This window comes from Dendrobates tinctorius, unplaced genomic scaffold (genome assembly GCF_039654945.1).
Source record: "Dendrobates tinctorius isolate UK_male_01 unplaced genomic scaffold, ASM3965494v1 ptg000051l, whole genome shotgun sequence".
Lineage (NCBI taxonomy): Eukaryota > Metazoa > Chordata > Amphibia > Anura > Dendrobatidae > Dendrobates > Dendrobates tinctorius.
This window is the reverse complement of record NW_027361719.1, coordinates 7,713,129-7,738,450: the sequence shown is the minus strand read 5'-3', so window position 1 is coordinate 7,738,450 and position 25,322 is coordinate 7,713,129. Positions and strand designations below refer to the sequence as shown.

Below are 25,322 nucleotides of genomic sequence, written 5' to 3'. Positions count from 1 at the left end.
TGATCCACTCATGGGGAGCTGAGACATGGGAAAACCAGTGTTAGTGTATTCCCCTACACTCCCTGTCGTGCCCCAGCGTTACTCCTGTCCTAACAAGGACAGGCCCCAAGTGGATCCTGTAGTGGACACCCCCACTGATAAGGGGAAAAATAGACAGAAAAGCTCCCTACACGTTTCTTCCCCAATGGTGGGGATTCATCAGGGGAGTCAAATAGATATAAAGCAGTAGGAAAGGATATATAAAATTAGTGTTATCCGTTAAGTCCACAGGCCCTGCAGTGGTGAGGTGCCTAACAAACTAGTGTGACTGTCCCTGTCACTACCAAGTGGAGTCCTGGAGGGAAAAGCACATGGTAAGTGTTAAAGGGGATCTGGCACCCCTTTTTAGCCCTATCAGCTGCCGGCACTGCCATCAGGGGCTTATCTACAGCATTCTGTAATGCTGTAGCTAAGCACCGATGTAACCTGAAAGATAAGAAAAAAAGAGTTAGATTATACTCACCCCGGCGTTCGGTCCGATGCGTGTCGCGGTCCCTTCCGGCGCCTCCCATCTTCATATGATGATGTCCTCCTCCTTGCTTCTCCTTCGGCTCTTGCGCTGGCATACTCTATCTGCCCTGTTGAGGGCAGAGTACTGTGGAGCTCTCTGACCTTTCCCAGCGCCTGCGCATTGCAGTACTTTACTCTGCCCTCAACAGGGCAGATAAAGTACGCCTGTGCAGGAGCCGAGGGAGAAGCAAGGAGGAGGACATCATCGTATGAAGATGGGAGGCGCCGGACAGGACGGCAACACCCACCGCATTCGTCCCCGCCCCCTGGTGAGTATAATCTAACGTGTTTTTCTTATCTTTCAGGTTACAACGGGGGCTTAACTACAGCATTACAGAATGCTGTAGATAATCCCCTGATGGCGGTGGCCGCAGCTTATTGGGCTAAAATGGGGTGACAGATTACCTTTAACAAAACCCAAGATGGATCCCACAAAAGAGTTGCAGTATTTATGGAAAACAATGCACAAGATGTATCAATCAGATGTGTACTTCTTCACTAACAATGAAGAGAACATGACAAGTTACCCTTACTCAGTGCTTGATGTAACTTGTGCAGTCTCCTGTTGATGAACGGATTCTGTAATATCCATTTCACTGCAAAGAATTGAATATCACAACTGCAAATAAACATAAAAAAGTTAAAAAAAGTTACTAAAATATCAACAGAATCAGTGGTTAGAGATCACTAGTCTGATTGTCATATGAGGAGTTGTGAAGGAATTGGCTTCTGCCTCATGAGGCTTTGCCTTCATCTGGATCAACATGTTAGGTTAAAGGTTGACCTTAATGTACTTACAGTTGTGCTCAAAAGTTTACATAACCCGACAGAATTTTTGCTTTTTTGGCCTTTTTTCAAGAGAATATGAATGATAACAACAAAACTTTTTCTCCACTCATGGTTAGTGGTTGGGTGAAGCCATATATTGTCAAACTACTGTGTTTTCTCTTTTTAAATCATATTGACAACCCAAAACATCCAAATGTCCCTGATCAAAAGTTTACATACCCTGGTGATTTTGGCCTGATAATGTGCACAGAAGTTCACACAAACGGGTTTGACTGGCTACTAAAGGTAATATCCTCACCGGTGACCTGTGACAAATGCCAGGAAAATTGTTCGGGATGCAAATAAATACCCACAAATAACATCAGCTGAAATACAGGACTCTCTGAAAACTAGAGGGTTTGTGTTATTAGGTAACCGAGGAGGATAACAGTTGAATAGGTGAGGCAACCAGATAACCAGAGAGGTTGGTAACTCAGCGGATTGCAGACCCCTAAACTGACAACACAACTAGAATTAGCAGTGGGACGTACCTACGATGCCCTAGACGCCTCGGCACAGCCAAAGAATTAACTAAGCCTAAAGAGAGAAAGGGGAAAGCTAAACTGCCCCGGAGTAGACCCCCAAAGGAATAGTGTCATGATCCAGGTTGGATGATGACAGTTAAAAGCACATGTAACCTTTTTTCCCTTAAGCTGTGTGCTTAAGCTTGGTTTTGCCCCCGGTGGCCATTAGGATTATTACACAGTGGTGTCTTTTGTTCTAGTTTGCCCCCGGTGGTGGTTAGCGTTATTACACGGGAATCACTAACAGGTGTGATTCCTCTGGCTTAACTATAAAGATGTGTCATGTGCTCTCACTGGTGTTGGTGATAGTGTTCATTTCCAACCATCCTTGGTGGAGAAAGGAGCTAGAGAGAGTTCCTTGCAGCACAGTCAGAGTCCTGGTGTGGAAGGAGTCAGAGGAGATTTCCTTGCAGCTCTGACAGAGCTTAGTGGCAGCTATTCAGGAGGAAAGCTGCATTCTGGTGGTGAACTCTGTTGCTGGGAGCAAGAGCAACAGAGCAAAGCCAAGTGGTGTTTCCCTGTTTGTGCCTTTCCTTTATGTGTGTTTCAGTGCAGTGGTGGGATTAGTCTCTGCATCGGCCATTTCACTAGTGAGGGATAGGTGCAGGGTGAGCTAGGGTTTAAAGGTATCCTGAGAGGCGCCCGGTGCGGAACCGGCCTAGGGATCGATAGGAGTGTAGAAACACTGACTCAGGGGAGTGCAGGAGGTCTCCACGTCCCCGTTCCCTATCGCAGGGCCCACCATTGTAATTGTTTCCCCTTATTATTTAAATTCGCCCTGCTGGAAGCGGTGTATCCGGTTTCACGTATATTTCTGAAATTCGCCTGCTGGAGGCGGTGTATCCGGCTGCATGTGTTATTATTTAAATTCGCCTTACTGGAGGCGGTGTATCCAGGGTCGCGTGTGTCATATAAATTCGCCCTGCTGGAGGCGGTGTGTCCAGTCACACGTTGACCATTACAAATAGATAACCCCCGAACATATATTGCCGGTGAGACAAGATGAGGCACAAAACACAGGCGGAAATTAGAGTAAGAAAATGATGGGGGCCAAACAGTCTAGATAGAATAGGACAGGAAAGGATACTGTCTGTAATCACGCAAAAAAACCTAAGAAAAATTCCAACACGTCTGATATGCAAAAATACTGAGGCCACACAACCTCTCCCCCACTAAATCAGAACTCTGGTGTAACTGGACGCAAACAAAAGATACTGATATAACAGGGGATTAGAAATACTGCAAGACTGACATGAGCTATGGCATATGGAACAGAGTCCAGCACAGGTCCCAGCAGGGAACCAGGCTGGACTCACACCAGCAAGGCAGAAATCAAAGAAAAGCAAAAGATGGAGCAAATTCAAAAAGATTCAGGCAGACAAATAACTTATCTGAAAGGTGCAGGACGAAGCAGGAGGTGTTATGATTGAGTCACCGAGGGAGGAAAAAACAAAAATACAAGTTAAGTCCAGAAAACCGGAGAGGTTGGTAGCTATCGGATTGCAGACCCCTGATCCAATCCACAACAACTAACAGTAGCTGTGGGGGGTTCCTACGATGCCCTAGACCCCTCGATCACAGCCGGAGAACTAAATAGGCCTAAAGAAAGAAAGGGGAAATCTAAACTGCCCCAGAGCAGACCCCAAAGCAATAGGTAGCCCCCAATATATAATGACGGTGAAGCAAGATGAAAACACTAACACAGATAGAAAGATAGGTTGAGCAAATAATGGGGCCCAAGCCAACTAAAAAGAACAGGATAGAAAAGCTGCTGTCTGCAATCCGTAAAAAACCCTACTGTTATGATGAGTCACCGAAGGAGGAAAAAACAAAATACCAGCTAAGTCCAGAAAAACCAGAGAGGTTGGCAGCTATCGGATTGCAGACCCCTGAACCCATCCACAACAACTAGCAGTAGCCGTGGGCGGTTCCTACGGTGCCCCAGACCCCTCAATCACAGCCGGAGAACTATATAGCCCAAAGACAGAAAGGGGAAAAACTAAACTGCCCCAGAGCAGACCCCAAAGCAATAGGCAGCCCCCAACATATAATGACGGTGAAGCAAGATGAAAACACCAACACAGATAGAAAGATAGGCTGAGCAAACGATGGGGCCCAAGCTAACTACATAGGACAGGATAGGAAAGCTGCTGTCTGCCATCCGCAAAAACCCTATCAAAATGAGCCAACCGACTGATAGGAAAAACAGGCCCTGAAGTCGCTAGGCTTCAAAAGACTATATCAGCACTCAGGTATATTCTGAAGACAGAGCAAAATATCAACAGATAAGAGCCAAAAATGGAATTCAGCTCACCCCCCGGCCGGGGATGGCAGAACTCCCAAAAAACAAGGCAAAACAAAACTGAAGAGTACAAAGAGAGCAGAAAAACTTAGCTTTGAGATGCAGGAATCAGACTGGTCTCCAAGAATCCAGCAGGAAAATCACCAGCCAGGAAGAAGGGCGTCGGCAGCCTTATATCCAGTCCTCAATTCCAGCCACCCAGTCATCATCTAGCTGCCCAGGTGTTTGGTAATCAGTCTCACTACCTTCCTTCACTAGAGGAGGAAGTTCATCAGACCTCAATGGTGAAGGGAAAAATGAACTCACAACAGTACCTCCCCCTTGAGGAGGGGTCACCGAACCCTCATCCATGCCACCAGGGCGATCCGGGTGAGCCCGATGAAAGGCACGCACCAATCTTTCGGCATGAATATCAGAGGCAGAGACCCAGGAATTATCCTCCTGACCATAACCCTTCCACTTAACCAAATACTGGAGTCTCCGTCTAGCCAGTCGGGAATCCAGTATCTTCTCTACCTCATATTCCATGTTACCTTCAACCAATATAGGGTCAGGAGGTGCCACCACAGGAACTACTGGTTCAACAAACCGCTTCAACAAGGACTTATGGATCACATTATGAATTTTAAATGTGACAACAGGAAGAGCCAACCGAAAAGAGACCGGCTTAATAATCTCCAAAATCTTGTAAGGTCCAATAAACCTAGGCTTAAACTTAGGAGAAGCCACCTTCATAGCGTTATTTTTTTATGACAACCAAACCATATCACCCACCTTAAACTGGGGACCAACGGTCCTACGCCGGTTGGAAAACCGTTGGGCCTTTTCCTGGGAGAGAGACAACTTATCCACTACTTGGTCCCAGATCTGGTGCATTCTCTCCACCACAGTGTCAACACCTGGGCAGGCAGAACGCTCCACCTGCCCTGAAGAAAATCGAGGGTGAAAACCAAAGTTACAAAAAAAAGGTGACATCAAAGTGGCAGAACTAGCTCTATTATTTAAAGCAAATTCGGGCAAGGGCAAAAATGAAACCCAATCATCCTGATCGGCAGAAATAAAACATCTCAAATACGACTCCAAAGTCTGGTTTGTTCTCTCAGTCTGCCCATTGGTCTGAGGGTGAAACGCAGAGGAGAAGGACAACTGAATTCCCAGCTTGGAACAGAAAGTCCTCCAAAATCTAGACACAAACTGAACTCCTCTGTCAGATACAATGTTCTCAGGAATCCCGTGCAAGCGAACCACCTGTTGCAAAAACAAGGGCACCAACTCAGAGGAAGATGGCAACTTAGGGAGTGGTACAAGATGGACCATCTTAGAGAATCTATCACAAATCACCCAAATAACAGTCATTCTCTGAGAGACAGGCATATCAGAGTTAAAATCCATTGAAATATGGGTCCATGGCCTCCTGGGCACCGGCAAAGGCATCAACAAGCCACTAGAGCGAGAACAAGGTTTAGACCGGGAGCAAGTCCCACAGGACTGCACAAAATTCCTGACATCACGAGACAAGGCAGGCCACCAAAAAGATCGACTCACCAGATCTCTAGTACCAAAAATACCTGGATGACCAGCCAATGCAGAGCAATGAACTTCAGACATCACTCTCTTCCTCCACTGGTCAGGAACATACAACTTTCCACTGGGACAACGCTCAGGTTTGTCCTCCTGAAACTCTTCCAGAGCACGTCTCAAATCGGGAGAGATGGCAGAAAGAACTACCCCCTCGCCTAAGATGGTAGGCAGGCTTAGTCACAACAGGAGAATCAGCAAGGAAACTCCTAGAGAGGGCGTCTGCCTTGACATTCTTAGTGCCCGGAAGAAAAGAGACCACAAAATCAAAACATGTGAAAAACAAGGCCCACCTAGTGTGACGTCTGCCTGCGGTCTGGGCTGCAGCCAGACAACACCCCGAGAAACACTGATACCCTTTACCCCTATACAGGGATCTGGATTTATAGCAGAGCCCAGGAGGTGCTGTCTGAATAGGAGCAATGACCAGAGCAGGACGGTCGCCAGACAGGTGTTCCAACACAGGACAAAAAGGCAATGATATCCGAGACTAAACCAGTCAGGCAGAAAAGGTATAAAAACGGTAGACAGCAGCAAAGACAGATACCAGGTCGAAGCCAGAGTCATAAACCAGGGGAGTCGCAGAGGTACAGAATCGTTAGGCAGAAGCAGAGTCAGAATCCAGGCCGAAGTCAGTGTCATAAACCAGGAGAGTCGCAGAGGTACAGAATCGTTAGGCAGAAGCAGAGTCAGAATCCAGGCCGAAGTCAGTGTCATAAACCAGGAGAGTCGCAGAGGTACAGAATCGTTAGGCAGAAGAAGGGTCAGAAGTCCAGGCAAAAGTCAGAGTCAGTCAACAGTAATACACACAGTAACACGCAGGGGAACCAAGAATATATCCGGCGGCCTGCAAGAGCAGTCCCAAGGTATTTGAGGGATCAGGTCATCCCTCACAGGCCCGTGGGCTGATGATGTCATCCGGACCGCCCCCAGGACCAGGCTGGATGGTGATGCACCAGCCCCTTCATGACTGACCGAGGAGCGAAGCCTGCGTCCAGCGGACGCCTGCGCAGGAGCCTCATGACTATCGCCGCCACCACTCGGGGTTGAAGCACATCGCCTCCCAGAGACCAAGGCCGGGACTGCAGGCCACGGGTCAGACGGTGATAGGACAGTCCGGCGCCTCCTAGTGGTCGAGGCCAGGACAGCAGGCCCTGAGTCTGACGGCGATGTGATAGTCCGGCGCCTCCTACTGGCCGAGGCCGGGACAGCAGGCCCTGAGTCTGGCGGTGACGTGACACCTAGCCTGTCTAGGATTCAAGCACTTGGCCGACTCCAGGTAAATCAAATTCTTGTGGTCAGTAAGGACAACGACTTGGTGTTTGGCTCCCTCCAACCAATGTCTCCACTCCTCAAATGCCCATTTCATGGCCAACAGTTCCCGATTCCCCACATCATAGTTACATTCGGATGGGGAGAACTTTCGGGAAAAGAAAGCACAAGGATTCATTTTAGATGTCACAGGATCTTTTTGGGACAACACCGCTCCTGCACCAATCTCAGAAGCGTCCACCTCCACCAGAAACGGGAGTGAGACATCAGGTTGCCGCAAAACCGGAGCAGAAGTGAATCTTCGCTTCAGCTCCTGAAAGGAAGAAACAGCCTCCGGAGACCAATTCAGCACATCAGCACCCTTCCTAGTCAAATCCGTCAATGGCTTGGCAATACCAGAAAAACTAGCTATAAATTTCCGATAAAAATTAGCAAAACCCAAAAACTTCTGAAGGGCCTTCAAATAAGTGGGCTGAACCCAATCATAAATGGCCTGTACCTTGGCCGGGTCCATTTCAATAGTTGACGGAGACAAAATAAATCCCAAAAATGAAATCCTCTGTACCCCAAAAAGGCATTTCGATCCCTTGACATACAGGGAATTCTCCCTCAAAAGCCGGAACACAGTCCGAACATGTTCCACATGAGAGTCCCAATTCTTGGAGAAGATCAAAATATCATCCAGATAGATAATCAAAAATGTATCCACAAAGTCTCGGAATATATCGTTCATGAAGCACTGGAAGACAGAAGAGGCATTAGTGAGCCCAAAAGGCATCACCAGGTACTCAAAATGTCCCTCCGGAGTATTAAACGCCGTCTTCCATTCATCCCCATGCTTAATGCGAATAAGATTATACGCCCCCTGAGGTCAAGCTTGGTAAACCAGCAAGCACCTTTAACTCTGGAGAATAGATCGGAAATCAGGGGTAACGGATACTGATATTTAACAGTAATTTTGTTGAGGGCACGATAGTCAATACAAGGCCTTAATGAACCATCCTTTTTAGCCACGAAAAAAAACCCAGCACCTAAGGGTGAAGAGGATGGTCTAATATGACCCTTCTCCATTGCCTCCTTAATATAGGATCGCATAGCCTCGTGCTCGGATACAGATAAATTGAAAAGCCGACCCTTGGGGAATTTACACCCCGGGTTCAGCTCAATAGCACAGTCATAACTCCTATGAGGAGGCAAAGATGCAGACTCATTCTCACTAAATACATCATAAAAGTCAGCCAAATAGTCAGGAACATCATGTGACTGGGGAGAGGTGGAGAAAACAGGAGCATCACTAAGGGCACACCGACAACCCCAACTCACCACAGACAAAGATTTCCAATCCAGAACTGGATTATGGATTTGCAACCAGGGAAACCCCTGAACAATGGTATCATGCAAATTATGCAACACCAAAAATCTGCAATTTTCTTGATGGTCTGGGGCGACCCGCATTACCACCTGGGTCCAAAACTGAGGTTTATTCTTCGCCAAAGGAGTAGCATCAATACCCCTCAAAGGGATAGGCGTCCGCAGAGGTGTCATAGGAAATCCACAACGTTTAGCAAAATCCAAGTCCATCAGGTTCAGAGCTGCTCCTGAATCCACAAAAGCCTTGGCGGAAAATGTGGACAGGGAGCAGATCAGAGTAATTGCCAGAAGAAACTTAGGTTGAACACCACCCACAGCAAATGTGTGTGCAAAACGTTTCTCTTGTTTAGGGCAGACAGAAATGATATGCGAGGCATCACCACAGAAGAAACACAGCTTATTATGCCTTCTGAACTCCTGACGCTGCGCCCCAGACAAAACTCTATCACATTGCATAGGTTCAGACATTTGTTCAACAGGTGGCAACACCTCTCGTGCGGTTTTGCGTTCACGCAAACGCCGATCAACCTGAATGGCTAATGACATAGAATCGTCAAGACCAGAGGGAACAGGAAATCCCACCATAGTATCTTTTACGGTTTCTGACAAACCTCTCCGAAAGAGAGCTGCCAAGGCACCATCATTCCAGGTAGTAAGGACCGCCCACTTTCGGAATTTTTGACAGTACAACTCTGCAGAATCCTGACCCTGGCTCAATGCCAACAGGGCCTTTTCAGCCTGATCAATAGCATTAGGTTCATCACACAACAACCCCAAGGCTTGAAAAAATGCGTTCAAATTAGTAAGAATAGGATCATCAGGTTTCAAAGAAAACGCCCAATCCTGGGGATCGCCGCGCAGCAAAGAGATGACAATTTTAACCTGCTGCGCGGAGCTCCCCGACGAGTTAGGCTTCAAGGAAAAAAATAATTTACAATTATTCTTAAAATTCAAAAATTTAGACCGATCCCCAAAAAACACATCAGGAGCAGGGATCTTTGGTTCAGCAGCATGTGAATGAGCAAGATAGGCGGAAATTCCCCGCACTTCAGCAGTGAGCTGCTCCACACGATCAGACAATTGCTTCTGTTGTGAGTTCATTTTCCCCTCCGTCACTGAGGCCTGGTGAACTCCCTATTCTAGTGAAGGAAGGTAGTGAGCCTGATTATCAGACACCTGGGACTGATGAGGACGATTGGCTGAGTGGAGTCACTGACTGGATTTAAGGCAGCCTACGCCCTTTCTGCCCTGCGGGTGAATTCTCTGTGGACTCTTGGACCCCAGTCTGATTCCTGCTCTCCTAAAGCTAAGTTTTCTGTTTTGCCTTTTGCATCTAAGATTTGTTTTTGTTTTTCTTGCTTTTTGGATTCTTCCACTCCCTGCTGGAGTGTGCAGTGTTCCGTGAGCTCTGTCTTCTGAATGTACCTGAGTGCTGATTTAGTTTTTGAAGCTCAGTTGCTTCAGGGCCATTTTTATATCAGCTTGTTGGCTTTTGTCTCTGATAGGGTTTTGGCAGATTGCAGACAGCAGCTTTCCTATCCGTTCCTATCTAGGTAGTTTTTGGGCCCCGTCTTTGCTCAGCCGGTCTTTCTGTCTGTGTAAGTGTTTTCATCTTGCTTCACCGTCATTATATGTGGGTGCTGCCTATTGCTTTGGGGTCTGCTCTGGGGCAGTTAGATTTCCCCTTTCCTTCTTTAGGCCTATGTATCTCTCCGGCTGTGATCGAGGGGTCTAGGTCATCGTAGGAACCCCCCACGGCTACTGCTAGTTGTGTTGATAGGTTCAGGGGTCTGCAATCTGATAGTTGCCAACTTCTCTGGTTTTCAGGACTTAGCTAGCATTTCTGTTTTTGCCTCCTACGGTGACTCGATCATAACATGCTTCATCTCCATTGAGAGAGAAAATAAAATTCCCCCTGCGGCCTCAGAGACATAGAGGAAAAAATCTACACAAAAAAAAATATATATATATACTGACAAACTCTTTTTTTTTTTTTTTACAATTCTTTCCTGCTATTAAGTACCCTAGGATCTGCGGTATGGCTGGTGATTCTGTTATGATTGAGTCATCGAAGGAGGAAAAAACAAAAATACAAGCTAAGTCCAGAAAACCGGAGAGGTTGATAGCTATCGGATTGCAGACCCCTGATCCTATCCACAACAACTAACAGTAGCCGTGGAGGGTTCCTACGATGCCTTAGACCCCTCAATCACAGCCGGAGAACTAAATAGGCCTAAAGAAAGAAAGGGGAAATCTAAACTGCCCCAGAGCAGACCCCAAAGCAATAGGCAGCCCCCAACATATAATGACGGTGAAGCAAGATGAAAACACTAACACAGATAGAAAGATAGGTTGAGCAAACGATGGGGCCCAAGCTAACTAAAAAGGACAGGATAGAAAAGCTGCTGTCTGCAATCCGTAAAAAACCCTACCAAAAAATGTCCCAACCGTCTGATAGGAAAAACAGGCCCTGAAGTCGCTAGGACTTAAAAAAGACTATATCAGCACTCAGGTAAATTCTGAAGACAGAGCAAAGAGACAAACTGAACAGAGACAAAAATGGAACTCAGCACACCCCCGACCGGGGATGGCTGAACTCCAAAAAACAAGGTAAACAAAACTAATAAGTTCAATAGCAGAGCAAAAACTTATCTTTGGGAAGCAGGAATCAGACTGGTCTCCAAGAATCCAGCAGAGAAATCACCAGCGATTCAGAAGGGCGTCGGCTGCCTTATATCCAGTCAGCAGTTCCTGTTACCCAGTCATCATCTACCAGATCAGGTGTTTGGTAATCAGCCTCACTACCTTCCTTCACCAGAAGAGGGAGTTCATCAGACATCGACGGTGAAAGGGAAAATGAACTCACAACAAGGAGGCAAGCAGACTTCCAAAATGCTCAGGAAGAAAACTAAATCAATGGCAAGAGCTGAGGGAAGGTTGCTCACTTAAATCACTCCAGCCTGTAACACCTGACCTCCAATCAGGTGATTGACTTCTGTCAGCCAGACCAGCTCTATTACCAGCAGCAACCACCAGAGGGAGCCCAAACTCAGAAGCCTAGTCAAAAGTATTCACAACAGGTGTGGCTGTTTTAAGATGCACAATAAGGAGGCACTTGAAGAAAAATGGGCTGCATGGTCGAGTCACCAGAAGAAAGCCATTACTGTGCAAATGCCACAAAAAAATCTCACCTACAATATGCAAAACAGCACAGAGACAAGACTCAAAACTTCTGGGAAAAGGTGATCTGGAGTGATGAGACCAAAATTGAACTTTTTGGCCACAACCATAAACGTTACATTTGGAGAGAGGTCAACAAGGCCTATGAACACCATTCCTACTGTAAAGGAACAACATTCCTACTGTAAAGCATGGAGGTGGATCGCTGATGCTTTGGGGATGTGTGAGCTACAAAGCCACAGGAAACTTGGTCAAAGTTGAAGGAAAGATGAATGCAGCATGTTTTCAGCAAATACTGGTGGCAAATTTGCAATCATCAGCCTGGAAGCTGTGCATGAGACGTACTTGGAAGTTCCAACATGACATCGATCCAAAACACAAGGCCAAGTGGACCCGTCATTGCCTACAGCAGAACAAAGTGAAGGTTCTGGAGTGACCATCTCAGTCTCCTCACCTCAATATCATTGAGCCACTCTGGGTAGATCTCAAGTGTGCAGTTAATTCTAGACTGCCGAGGATTTTTGCCAAGAAGAGTTGGCAGCTTTACCATCTGAGAAAATAAAGAATCTCATCCACAACTGCCACAAAATACTTCAAGCTGTCATTGATGTTAGAAGGGGCAATACACGGTATGAAGAAATGGGGTATGTGAACTTTTGATCAGGGTCATTTGGCTTTCTTCTGGTGACTCAACCATGCTGCCTATTATTCTTCAAGTGCCTCCTTATTGTCCACCTTGAAACAGCCACACCACTAGTTTTCAGAGAGTCCAGTATTTCAGCTAAGGTTATTTGTGTGTTTTTCTTTGCATCCCGAACAATTTTCCTGGCATTTGTTACAGGTCACAGATGAGGATGTTACCTTTAGTAGCCATTCAAACCCATTTGTGTCAACTTCTGTGCATGTTATCAGGTCAAAATCACCAGGGTGTGTAAACTTTTGAGGACAATTGTATGTCTATTCTCAACCCAAAAAACTGCGAAATTAAGAAACGGTGTCTACTTTCAGTCATTTTGTTTAGAATAAGACCTCATTCAGACGTCCGTTCCTCTCGTACGAGTGCTACTATTGTTTCTCAAGGATAGTACTCATACCTATGAAACTCTATGCGGCTGTTCACGTCAGATTTTTTTTTTTTAGTCAGACTGAGTGGTCCGTGCAAAATCTCAGACATATCCAATAATAGTCCCTGTGTGAGATGAAAATTGGAAATGCAAGTACATGAGTCTGTGAAATAAAGAAAAAAATAATCGGACAGCAGTTGGATGCTATGTGTGTGCTGACCATTTTTTACACACTGATAGGAGAAACCTTTTTTCTCCCCAACAGAGAAAAATTGATGAAACTTGGATGTCCATCTGATGAAAATTTTTGAAACCTGGTCCGTTTTTCTCGTACGTGAAATAAAAACCTGAAGTCTGAATGAGGCCTAACCAACACTAAATTAATACTGAACCAATTTCCAAGTGGAACAATCCTACTTGATAGTAAAACATAGTAATCACAATCATTACTTAGGCGGCTGTAACCGTTTATTACATGAAGAGCATACGTGTTGTGTCAAACTTTTATAACCTTCTATAAAATGCAATTTAGTGCCTCATTCCATCAGCACATTGTCTTACACGTTCTTAGGCTATGTTCCCGATACGAATATTTGGAGACTTCAGATGTTACAGATTTTTTTGAAGCATTTCAGTACTCATTTGATAAATTAGGTTACGTGCATGTTTTACATGCGTTTTTATTATATATTTGACGCTTGTTTTTCTCTTTTTGGTATGTAATGCTATGAATAATGGTTCACTCACAGCTGCGTATATAATATCGCTCAAATTCTCAGCCAGAAAAGTTAGCAAGTATCATGCGCATTTGATTCCGTATATCATGGGAGTGTGCGTTTTTTTCTTGCTTAGCGTCCGTATGTAATGCGTTTTTAACATCATCTTTTATACAGTATAAGAATACTCTATGTAAATTAAATCTAGTTGTCACAAATAATAAAGCAATCTTATATAAGGACATAGATAGGTGATAGATATCCTGCAGATATATAATTTCACAATAGCCCTACATATAATAAACTTGTAACCTTTAGTGGAGTTCACTTTTGAGCTTTTTATTTTTGTTTAACCTAATAAATGAATAATTTAAAAAAGTAAAATGGGGTCACGTTGCTAATTCTTTTTATTTATTAGGTTAAACAAGCTCAGCAATAAACTCTACATGAAAGGTATTTAAAGGTGCAAGTTTAGAATATGTAGGAGAGTTGTGAAATTATATACCAGTGCTTCTCACAAAATTTGAAAACATCAAAAAGTTAATTTATTTCAGTTATTCAATATAAAAGTCATTACAGAGTGATCTATTTCGAGTATTTATTTCTGTTAATGTTGATGATTATGGCTTAGAGCCAATAAAAAACCCAAAAGTCATTATCTCAGTAAATTAGAATAATTAACAAAAAACACCTGCAAAGGCTTCCTAAGTGTTTAAAAAGGTCCCTTTGTCTGTTTCAGTAGGCTCCACAATCATGGAGAAGACTGCTGACTTGACAGATGTCCTGTCATTGCCACACTCCACAAGGTGGGTATGCCACAAAAGGTCATTGCTAAAGAAGCTGGCTATTCACAGAGTGCTCTATCCAAGCATATTATTAGAAGGTTGAGTGGAAGGAAAATGTGTGGTAGAAAAAAGTGCACAAGCAACCGGGATAACCGCAGCCTTGAAAGGATTGTTAAGAAAAGGCCATTCAAAAGTTTGGAAATTTGAAAACCCAAAAGTCATGATCTCAGTAATTTAGAATAATTTATAACACCAGCTTGAAGAATGATTTTAAAATCCAATATATTGGCCTACTGAAATGTATGTTCAGTAAATGCACTCAATACTTGGTCGGGGCTCCTTTTGCATCAATGCAGCGTGGCTTGGAGGCGATCAGCCTGTGGCACTGCTGAGGTGTTATGGAAGCCCAGGTTGCTTTGATAGCAGCCTTCAGCTCGTCTGCATCGTTGGGTCTGGTGTCTCATCTTCCTCTTAACAATACCCCATAGAATTTCATGAATTTTACTCTGGCATCAACATCCAGGGAGATTAGCTACAGTGCCATAGGTTGTAATCTTCTTGATTTTGTTGTACACCGTGGACAAAGGAACATCAAGACAAATAGACACCTGATGTGTCAAAATTTACCAGGGAGAAAAAAAAAGAGAAAAAAGAATATTACAAATTTTGAATTTTTATTCTGTTAAACCAGAGAGTTATGTGACACAAAATAGCTCATAAATAACATTTCCCACATGTCTACTTTACATCAGCACAATTTTGAAAACATTTTTTTGTTAGGAAGTTATAAGGGTTAAAAGTTGACCAGCAATTTCTCCTTTTTACAACAAAATTTACAAAACCATATTTTTAGGGACCACCTCACATTTGACGTCACTTTGAGGGGTCTATATGGCAGAAAATACCCAAAAGTGACACCATTCTAAAAACTGCACCCCTCAAGCTACTCAAAACTACATTCAAGAAGATTATTAACCCTTCAGGTGCTTCACAGGAACTAAAGCAACGTGGAAGGTAAAAATGGACATTTTAATTTTTCCAACAAAAATGTTCATTTACCATCAATTTTTTCATTTTCACATGGGCAACAAGATAAAATGGATCCTAAAATTTGATGGGCAATTTCTCCTGAGTACACCGATACCTCATATGTGGTCATAAACCACTGTCTGGGCGCACGGCAAGGCTCGGAAGGGAAGGAGTGCCATTTGACTTTTTGAATGGAAAATTAGCTACAATCGTTAGCGGACACCATGTCGCGTATGGAGAGCCCGTGTGCATAAACATTGGAGCTCCCCCACAAGTGACCCCATTTTGGAAACTAGACCCCAAAGAGTTTATCTAGATGTGTGGTGAGCACTTTGAACCCCTAATTGCTTCACAGAAGTTTATAACGCAGAGCCGTGAAAATAAAAAATCATTTTTTCCCCCCCCAAAAAATGATTTTTAGCCCGTAATGTTTTATTTTCACAAGGGTAACAAGAGAAATTGGACCCCAAAAGTTGTTGTCCAATTTGTCCTGAGTACCCTAGTGAGGGGGAACCATTGTTTGGGCACATGTCAGGGCTCGAAAGGGAAGTAGTACAGGTTTGGAATGCAGACTTTGATGGAATGGTCTGCAGGCATCATGTTGCGTTTGCAGAGCCCCTGATGTGCCTTAACAGTAGAAACCCCCCACAAGTGACCCTATTATGGAAACTAGAACCCCCAAGGAGCTTATCTAGATGTGTGGTGAGCACTTTGAACCCCTATGTGCTTCACAGAAGTTTATAACGCAGAGTTGTAAAAATAACAAATCATTTTTGTTTCCACAAAAATGATTTTTTAGCCCCTATTTTTTATTTTCCCAAGGGTAACAGGAGAAATTAGATCCCCAAAGTTGTTGTGCAATTTTTCCTGAGTACGCTGATCCCCCATATGTTGGGGTAAACCACTGTTTGGGCACATGTCGGGGCTCAGAAAGGAGGGAGCACCATTTGACTTTTTGAACGCAAAATTGGCTGGAATCAATGGTGGTACCATGTCACGTTTGGAGACCTCATGATGTGCCTAAATAGTGGAAACCCCTCAATTCTAACTCCAACCCCAACACACCCCTAACCCTAATCCCACCCCTAGCCATAACCCTAACCCCAACCCACCCCTAACCCTAATCATAACCCTAACCACAACCCTAATCTCAACACACCCTGTTATGATCAGTCACCGAAGGGGGAAAAAACAAAATAACAGCTAAGTCCAGAAAAACCAAAGAGGTTAGCAGCTATCAGATTGCAGACCCCTGAACCTATCCACAACAACTAGCAGTAGCCGTGGGGGGTTCCTACGGTGCCCTAGACCCCTCGATCACAGCCGGAGAACTATATAGCCTAAAGACAGAAAGGGGAAAAACTAAACTGCCCCAGAGCAGACCCCAAAGCAATAGGCAGCCCCCTGTCAATAAGCTGCTGTCTGCCATCCTCAAAAACCCTATCAAAATGAGCCAACCGACTGATAGGAAAAACAGGCCCTGAAGTCGCTAGGCTTCAAAAGACTATATCAGCACTCAGGTATATTCTGAAGACAGAGCAAAATATCAACAGATCAGAGACAAAAATGGAATCCAGCTCACCCCCGGCCGGGGAGGGCAGAATTCCCAAAAAACAAGGCAAAACAAAAACAAAACTGAAGAGTACAAAGCAGAGCAGAAAAACTTAGCTTTGAGATGCAGAAATCAGACTGGTCTCCAGGAATCCAGCAGGAAAATCACCAGCCAGGAAGAAGGGCGTCGGCAGCCTTATATCCAGTCCTCAATTCCAGCCACCCAGTCATCAACCAGCTGCCCAGGTGTTTGGTAATCAGTCTCACTACCTTCTTTCACTAGAGCAGGGAGTTCATCAGACCTCAATGGTGAGGGGAAAAATGAACTCACAACAGTACCTACCCCTTGAGGAGGGGTCACCGAACCCTCATCCAAGCCACCAGGGCGATCCGGGTGAGCCCGATGAAAGGCACGCACCAATCTTTCGGCATGAATATCAGAGGCAGAGACCCAGGAATTATCCTCCTGACCATAACCCTTCCACTTAACCAAATACTGGAGTCTCCGTCTAGCCAGACGGGAATCCAGTATCTTCTCTACCTCATATTCCATGTTACCTTCAACCAATATAGGGTCAGGAGGTGCCACCACAGGAACTACTGGTTCAACAAACCTCTTCAACAAGGACTTATAAAACACATTATGAATTTTAAATGTGACAGGAAGAGCCAACCGAAAAGAGACCGGATTAATAATCTCCAAAATCTTGTAAGGTCCAATAAATCTAGGCTTAAACTTAGGAGAAGCCACCTTCATAGCGATATTTTTTGATGACAACCAAACCATATCACCCACCTTAAACTGGGGACCAACGGTCCTACGCCGGTTGGAAAACCACTGGGCCTTTTCCTGGGAGAGAGACAACTTATCCACTACTTGGTCCCAGATCTGGTGCATTCTCTCCACCACAGAGTCAACACCTGGGCAGGCAGAACGCTCCACCTGCCCTGAAGAAAATCGAGGGTGAAAACCAAAGTTACAAAAAAAAGGTGACATCAAAGTGGCAGAACTAGCTCTATTATTTAAAGCAAATTCGGCCAAGGGCAAAAATGAAACCCAATCATCCTGATCGGCAGAAATAAAACGTCTCAAATACGACTCCAAAGTCTGGTTTGTTCTCTCAGTCTGCCCATTGGTCTGAGGGTGAAACGCAGAGGAGAAGGACAACTGAATTCCCAGCTTGGAACAGAAAGTCCTCCAAAATCTAGACACAAACTGAACTCCTCTGTCAGATACAATGTTCTCAGGAATCCCGTGCAAGCGAACCACCTGTTGCAAAAACAAGGGCACCAACTCAGAGGAAGATGGCAACTTAGGGAGTGGTACAAGATGGACCATCTTAGAGAATCTATCACAAATCACCCAAATAACAGTCATTCTCTGAGAGACAGGCATATCAGAGATAAAATCCATTGAAATATGGGTCCATGGCCTCCTGGGCACCGGCAAAGGCATCAACAAGCCACTAGAGCGAGAACAAGGTTTAGACCGGGAGCAAGTCCCACAGGACTGCACAAAATTCCTGACATCACGAGACAAGGCAGGCCACCAAAAAGATCGACCCACCAGATCTCTAGTACCAAAAGTACCTGGATGATCAGCCAATGCAGAGCAATGAACTTCAGACATCACTCTCTTGCTCCACTGGTCAGGAACATACAACTTTCCACTGGGACAACGCTCAGGTTTGTCCTCCTGAAACTCTTCGAGAGCACGTCTCAAATCGGGAGAGATGGCAGAAAGAACTACCCCCTCGCCTAAGATGGTAGCAGGCTTAGTCACAACAGGAGAATCAGCAAGGAAACTCCTAGAGCCAGACTCAATAGCATTAGGTTCATCATACAACAACCCCAAGGCTTGAAAAAATGCATTCACATTATTCAGAATAGGATCATCAGGTTTCAAAGAAAACGCCCAATCCTGGGGATCGCCGCGCAGCAAAGAGATGACAATTTTAACCTGCTGCGCGGAGTTCTCCGACGAGTTAGGCTTCAAGGCAAAAATTAATTTACAATTATTCTTGAAATTCAAGAATTTAGACCGATCCCCCAAAAATACATCAGGAGAAGGAATCTTTGGTTCAGCAGCATGTGAATGAGCAAGATAGGCGGAAATTCCCCGCACTTCAGCAGCGAGCTGCTCCACACGATCAGACAATTGCTTCATCTCCATTGAGAGAAAAATTCCCCCTACGGCCTCAGAGATATAGAGAAAAAAATATGCACAAAAAAAAAAAAAAAAAAAAATTCTGACACACTTTTTTTTTTTTTTTTTTTTTTTTTCTTTTTTACAATTCTCTCCTGCTATTGAGTACCCTAGGATCTGCGGTATGGCTGGTGATTCTGTTATGATGAGTCACCGAAGGGGGAAAAAACAAAATACCAGCTAAGTCCAGAAAAACCAAAGAGGTTGGCAGCTATCGGATTGCAGACCCCTGAACCTATCCACAACAACTAGCAGTAGCCGTGGGGGGTTCCTACGGTGCCCTAGACCCCTCGATCACAGCCGGAGAACTATATAGCCTAAAGACAGAAAGGGGAAAAACTAAACTGCCCCAGAGCAGACCCCAAAGCAATAGGCAGCCCCCAACATATGACGGTGAAGCAAGATGAAAACACTAACACAGATAGAAAGATAGGTTGAGCAAATGATGGGGCCCAAGCTAACTGTATAGGACAGGATAGGAAAGCTGCTGTCTGCCATCCTCAAAAACCCTATCAAAATGAGCCAACCGACTGATAGGAAAAACAGGCCCTGAAGTCGCTAGGCTTCAAAAGACTATATCAGCACTCAGGTATATTCTGAAGACAGAGCAAAATATCAACAGATCAGAGACAAAAATGGAATCCAGCTCACCCCTGGCCGGAGAGGGCAGAATTCCCAAAAAACAAGGCAAAACAAAAACAAAACTGAAGAGTACAAAGCAGAGCAGAAAAACTTAGCTTTGAGATGCAGGAATCAGACTGGTCTCCAGGAATCCAGCAGGAAAATCACCAGCCAGGAAGAAGGGCGTCGGCAGCCTTATATCCAGTCCTCAATTCCAGCCACCCAGTCATCAACCAGCTGCCCAGGTGTTTGGTAATCAGTCTCACTACCTTCTTTCACTAGAGGAGGGAGTTCATCAGACCTCAATGGTGAGGGGAAAAATGAACTCACAACAACACCCCTAACTCTAATCCCAACCCTAACCATAACCCTAACCACAAGCCTAACCCTAATTCCAACCCTAACCCCAACATACCCCTAACCCTAATTCCAACCCTAACCCCAACATACACCTAACCCTAATCCCTAACCATAACCCTAACCCCAACACACCCCTAACCATAACCACAAGCTTAACCCTAATCCCAACCCTAACCCCAACACACCCCTAACCCTAATCCCAACCCTAACCATAACCCTAACCACAACACAAGCCTAACCCTAATCCCATCCCTAACCCCAACACACCGCTTACCCCAATTCCAACTCTAACCCTAACTCCAAACCTAATGGAAAAATGAAAATCCTTTTTTTTATTTTATTATGTTTCCCTATCTAAGGGGGTGATAAAGAGGGGGTTTATTTACTATTTTTTTTTATTTTGATCACTGTGATAGACCCTATCACAGTGATTAAAATGTACCTGGAATGAATGGAATCTGCCAGGTGCCGGTCAGCAGATCTCGGCGGGCGCACTGCGCATGCGCCCGCCATTTTTTTACCGGAAGATGGTGGCGCCCATGGGGGAAGGTCTGGAGATGGAGGGACTCCGGGAGCGACACCGGGAGGTATCGGGGGGGAAGGAGGGAGTGGAATCGGACAGCGGGGGAGCGGAGGACAGAAGGGGGAGTGGAGGGCCGAAGAAGGGAGTGGAGGACAGGACGGAAAGGAGGAAATACTGACGGCGGAAGTGCATTGAGCAGCAAGGTGGTGTGCTGGTGAAAGGGGAAAAAAAAAAAAACTCTTTTAAATCTTCTTCCTGAGCGAGTGTGAACGAGCTGAGTGTGACCTGAGCGTAAGTGCGAACTGTGGTAAGTGTGTGACTTGAAATTCAGTGAAGAGGTATTTGGAAAACCTATAACAAATACCTGTGTGAGTTGCTGAATTGTAGGTTGCTGAGTGCTTTCTACCTGTTCAATTTTTGGGGGGCTTTGGGGGTTTGTTTAACCTATATTTTCTCTCTTCAGGGTTAATCTCTTCTTTTACTATCTGTGTTTTTAAGGGTAAACTATATTGCATTTAAATCTAGAGGTGTAACTATATTCACAAGGGGTTAATTAAGGGTGGGAGTTCATACAGTAATTAAGGGTTTATAAGGGGCAGCTGGTTGGGGCTCAACTCCTTTTGGAAGTGCATTGAGCAGCAAGGTGGTGTGCTGGTGAAAGGGGAAAAAAAAAAAAAAAACCTCTTTTAAATCTTCTTCCTGAGCGAGTGTGAACGAGCTGAGTGTGACCTGAGCGTAAGTGCGAACTGTGGTAAGTGTGTGACTTGAAATTCAGTGAAGAGGTATTTGGAAAACCTATAACAAATACCTGTGTGAGTTGCTGAATTGTAGGTTGCTGAGTGCTTTCTACCTGTTCAATTTTTGGGGGGCTTTGGGGGCTTGTTTAACCTATATTTTCTCTCTTCAGGGTTAATCTCTTCTTTTACTATCTGTGTTTTTAAGGGTAAACTATATTGCATTTAAATCTAGAGGTGTAACTATATTCACAAGGGGTTAATTAAGGGTGGGAGTTCATACAGTAATTAAGGGTTTATAAGGGGCAGCTGGTTGGGGCTCAACTCCTTTTGGAAGTGCATTGAGCAGCAAGGTGGTGTGCTGGTGAAAGGGGAAAAAAACAAAACAAAAAAAAAAAAAAACTCTTTTAAATCTTCTTCCTGAGCGAGTGTGAACGAGCTGAGTGTGACCTGAGCGTAAGTGCGAACTGTGGTAAGTGTGTGACTTGAAATTCAGTGAATTTAGATTCAGAGAGTTTCCAAGGGAGGTCTTACTGAATTGCTGTTATAGTAATACTTTTTTTTTTTTTTTTTTTAATTTATTTTTGCTTATCTTATTGTCTGGTGCAATCCCCATTAGGATGTGCTCCACTATTGCCAATGCCATCCAGTGCACGTCTTGCCGCATGTATGCAGTCCTTGAACAGCCGGTCGAGGGTGCATACTGCTGTGCAAGATGTGAGCACGTTGTGCATTTGGAAGCCCAGATACTGGATCTAAATGTACAGCTGGCAACACTGAGATCCATAGACAATATGGAAAGGAGTCTTCTGCTCACTGAGCAGACGCTCAATGGGATAGATGAGGGGGGGATGCTAGGTTGGAGCTGCAGGACAATGAAGCAGCTAGCTGGGTGACAGTTAGAAGGCGGGGTAGAGGGAAGAGCACCAGGGAGGCTAGTCCTGATCTGGCACACCCCAATAAGTTTGCAAAGTTGGCAGATGAGGGGAGTGTTAGTGCAGGAGTAGCACTGCTGCAGCAAGGCATGTCCTCTGAAAGCCGGAGGAGTGTCTTCTCCAGTAAGGGGGGAAAAAGGAGAGCAGGGCAGGCCAGACAGGTTCTGGTAGTGGGAGACTCAATTATTAGGGGAACAGATAGGGCAATCTGTCACAAAGACAGGGATCGTCGAACGGTGTGCTGCCTACCTGGCGCTCGAGTCCGACACATCGCTGATCGGGTTGACAGATTACTGGGAGGGGCTGGTGAGGATCCAGCGGTCATGGTGCACATTGGCACAAATGACAAAGTTAGAGGTAGGTGGAAGGTCCTTAAAGATGATTTCAGGGAATTAGGCTGTAAGCTTAAAGCAAGGACCTCCAAGGTGGTATTTTCGGAAATACTTCCTGTACCACGTGCCACGCCAGAGAGGCAACGGGAGATTAGGGAGGTTAATAAGTGGCTCAGGAATTGGTGTAGGAAGGAGGGGTTTGGGTTCCTGCAGAACTGGGCCGACTTCTCAGTTGGCTACAGGTTCTACGCTAGGGACGGGCTGCACCTCAATGGGGAGGGTGCAGCTGTGCTGGGGGAGAAAATGGCTAGAAGGTTGGAGGAGTGTTTAAACTAGGGACGGGGGGGAGGGTATTCCTTTTATAGGAGGGGAAGACAGTGCAGATAGAGACCTGGGCACAAATAATGACATTGGGGGTGGGGGTGGCATGGGGGGTGGGGTTAGAACAGTTAATAATTTAAGAAAGAATAGAGGTACAGAGAGATACATAAAGTGCATGTATACTAATGCCAGAAGTCTCGCCAACAAAATGGAGGAATTGGAGTTAATGTTGTTGGAACATAATTATGACATGGTGGGGATATCTGAGACATGGCTGGACGAGAGCCATGACTGGGCGGTTAATTTACAGGGCTATAGTCTGTTCAGAAATGACCGTACAAATAAGCGAGGGGGAGGCGTGTGTTTATATGTAAAATCATCCTTAAAACCCATCCTTCGTGATAATATATATGAATCTAATGAAAATGTAGAGTCCCTGTGGGTAGAGATAAGGGGAGGGGGGAAAAATAATAAATTACTGATAGGGGTTTGTTATAAATCTCCAAAAATAATGGAAGCTACAGAGAATATCCTCATAAAGCAAATAGATGAAGCAGCGACTCAAGGAGAAGTCATTATTATGGGGGACTTCAACTACCCTGAAATACATTGGGGAACCGAAACCTGCAGTTCCAGCAAAGGTAATAGGTTTTTGACTACTATGAGAGACCATTACCTTTCACAACTGGTTCAGGACCCAACAAGAGGGGGGGCACTGCTAGACCTAATATTATCCAACAGGCCAGACCGCATATCAAATGTAAGGGTTGGGGGTCACTTGGGTAATAGTGATCACAAATTAATAAGTTTTCATGTATCCTTTAATAAGATGTGTAGTAGAGGGGTTACAAGGACACTAAACTTCAGGAAGGCAAATTTCCAACGGATGAGAGATGATCTTGGTGCAATTAACTGGGACGATATCCTGAGACATAAAAATACACAAAGAAAATGGGAGACGTTTATTAGCATCCTGAATAGGATCTGTGCACAATATATACCGTATGGGAATAAACATGCGAGAAATAGGAGGAAACCACTATGGCTAAATAGAGCTGTAAGGGGCGCAATAAGAGATAAAAATAAAGCATTTAGAGAATTAAAGCAAGTAGGTAGTGATGAGGCATTAAATAAATACAGAAGATTAAATAAATTCTGTAAAAAGCAAATCAAGACAGCAAAGATTGAGACAGAGAGACTCATTGCCAGAGAAAGTAAAAATAATCCCAAAATATTCTTTAACTACATAAATAGTAAGAAGCTAAAAAATGATAGTGTTGGTCCCCTTAAAAATAGTCTGGGTGAAATGGTGGATGAGGATGAGGAAAAAGCCAATATGCTAAATGACTTTTTTTCAACAGTATTTACACAAGAAAATCCCATGATGGATAACATGATCAGGGATAAAAATTCTCCATTAAATGTCACCTGCTTAACCCAGCAGGAAGTACGGCGGCGTCTACAAATCACTAAAATTGACAAATCCCCGGGCCCGGATGGGATACACCCCCGAGTACTGCAGGAATTAAGCACAGTCATTGATAGACCACTATTTTTAATCTTTAAAGATTCCATAATAACAGGGTCTGTGCCACAGGACTGGCGTATAGCAAATGTGGTGCCAATATTCAAAAAGGGGACAAAAACTGAACTTGGAAATTATAGGCCTGTAAGTTTAACCTCAACTGTGGGTAAAATCCTGGAGGGTTTTCTAAGAGATACTATACTGGAGTATCTGGAGAAGAATAACCTTCTGACCCAATATCAACATGGGTTTACAAGAGACCGTTCCTGTCAGACTAATCTGATAAGCTTTTATGAAGAGGTAAGTTCCGGACTGGACCAAGGGAATGCAGTGGACGTGGTGTACATGGACTTTTCAAAAGCTTTTGATACGGTGCCACACAAAAGGTTGATACATAAAATGAGAACAATGGGGATAGGGGAAAATATGTGTAGGTGGGTTAAGAGCTGGCTCAGGGATAGGAAACAAAGGGTGGTTATTAATGGAGCACACTCGGACTGGGTCACGGTTAGCAGTGGGGTACCACAGGGGTCAGTTTTGGGCCCGCTTCTTTTTAACATATTTATTAATGACCTTGTAGGGGGCATAGAGAGTAGAATTTCAATATTTGCAGATGACACTAAACTCTGCAGGGTAATTAATACAGAGGAGGACAATTTTATATTACAGGAGGATTTATGTAAACTAGAAGCTTGGGCTGATAAATGGCAAATGAGCTTTAATGGGGATAAATGTAAGGTCATGCACTTGGGTAGAATGAACAAGTTGTATAATTATGTGCTTAATTGTAAAACACTGGGCAAAACAGTCACTGAAAAAGACCTGGGTGTATGGGTGGACGACAAACTCACATTTAGTGGCCAGAGTCAAGCAGCTGCTGCAAAGGCAAATAAAATAATGGGATGCATTAAAAGAGGCATAGATGCTCATGAGGAGAACATAATTTTACCTCTATATAAGTCACTAGTGCGACCACACTTAGAATACTGTGTACAGTTCTGGTCTCCGGTGTATAA

The 25,322-nt window shown here is 44.5% G+C and overlaps 1 protein-coding gene across 4 annotated transcripts in view; it reads right to left on the bottom strand.

Moving 5' to 3' along the window:
* POU6F1 (POU class 6 homeobox 1) overlaps positions 1-25,322 on the bottom strand; it is a 165,481-nt gene that overhangs the window by 107,386 nt on the left and 32,773 nt on the right. For 2 of the 4 annotated variants that reach the window (XM_073576735.1, XM_073576734.1), the window contains exon 2: positions 1,083-1,168. The exons of 1 other annotated variant lie outside the window; for it this stretch is intronic. The gene's annotated coding sequence lies outside the window, so the exon portion shown is untranslated. Of the gene's footprint in view, positions 1-1,076; positions 1,169-25,322 lie in introns of all 4 variants that reach the window. One more of the 4 variants, XM_073576736.1, reaches the window with a different exon arrangement.